Consider the following 1593-nt stretch of genomic DNA (forward strand, 5'->3'; position numbering starts at 1 on the left):
TTTCTTTTTGGCTACCTCCCTTGAAAGGGGGAAAAAGCCTTGGTATATGTATGTATATATATATATATATATATATATATATATGTATATATATGAATATATATATGTATATATATAATGTATATATGTATGTGTATATATATATATGTGTATATATATATATATATATATATATATATATATATATATATATATATATATAGTTGAATATCTGGGGAGCAGATTCTCTTGTATGCATGCATTGTTAAAATCGACAGTCCTTCCATCCTCCCCCCAACCGACCCCGCAACCCCCAAACCCCCCAACCCCACCCCCAACCCCCTTCTTCTCGTATTAATGAGATACCACCCCCGCCCTCTCTCCCGCCCTCCACCACCACCCAAGCCGGCTAGGTGCGTATATATGTCACCGAGCGAAGGGTTTTCTTCGTCATTTCATCGGACCTTTTAACTATTGTAAGTAACGGTCCCCATCAGCCCATGTATAGTGTTTATTTTGTGTGAATTTGCGCATTTATTGATATTTGCTTCTATATTTGTATAATTGGTTAGATTTACATGTTGTTTTCTATATTTCTGTACGTCATTATTATCTATGTTACAGAATTTCCTGAAGATGTCTCTTTGTTAGACGAAACGTTGAAATAAATGAATCATTTTGGCAACTTGGTATATGCCCACCCTCTAAATGGCAGAATATTGGTTAGAAAACTGGAGAATACTCACAAGAAGATCAACAACCTCACTAACGCTGTCGATTTTAACAATGCATGCATATATATATATATATATATATATATATATATATGTGTGTGTGTGTGTATATATATATATATATGTATATATGTGTGTATATATATAATATATATATGTATATATATTTGTACAGTATATATATATATATATATATATATATATATATATATATGTATTTACCTAGTTGTATTTACCTAGTTGTATTTTACGGGAAGGGGAGCTATGCTCGTGAGGTCCCGTCTTCATATCTCATTTTATCTAAACTATTTTTAAAGTAATGTATTGTTTTTGCACACACCACTTTCTCATCTAACTTGTTCCAACTGTCTATTACTCTGTGAGGAAAGCTGTTCTTTTTCAAATCTCTTCTATAGCTGTCTTTTTTTATTTTCTTTCCGTGTCCTCTTGTATTTCTGTCATCCCATTTTATCAGATTCTCTCTATCAGTAATTTCTATGCCTTTCATGATTCTGTAAATAGCTATCAAATCTCCTCTCTCTCTTCTTTGCTCTAGTGTCTGTAGTTCAAGTTTTTCTAGTCTCTCTTCATATGATAGTTTTGAGAATGTTGGTGCCAATTTTGTAATTGCTCTTTGTATTCTTTCAAGTTTTTTTTTATACATTTTTTTTGTACTTGGTGACCATATCGTTGCTGCATATTCCAATCTTGGTCTTATCAGGGTGATTAGGATTTTCTTCACCATTTCTTCATCCAGGTATGTAAATGCATCTTTGATTGTTCTTATTAAATTATAAGTTTCTCCAAAAATCTTATTTATATGTTTCTCAGGTGACATATTATTCATAACAATGACTCCCAGGTCCTTCTCATTTTCTAC

This window comes from Oratosquilla oratoria, chromosome 15 (assembly GCF_046742065.1).
Source record: "Oratosquilla oratoria isolate Oo_2021 chromosome 15, ASM4674206v1, whole genome shotgun sequence".
Lineage (NCBI taxonomy): Eukaryota > Metazoa > Arthropoda > Malacostraca > Stomatopoda > Squillidae > Oratosquilla > Oratosquilla oratoria.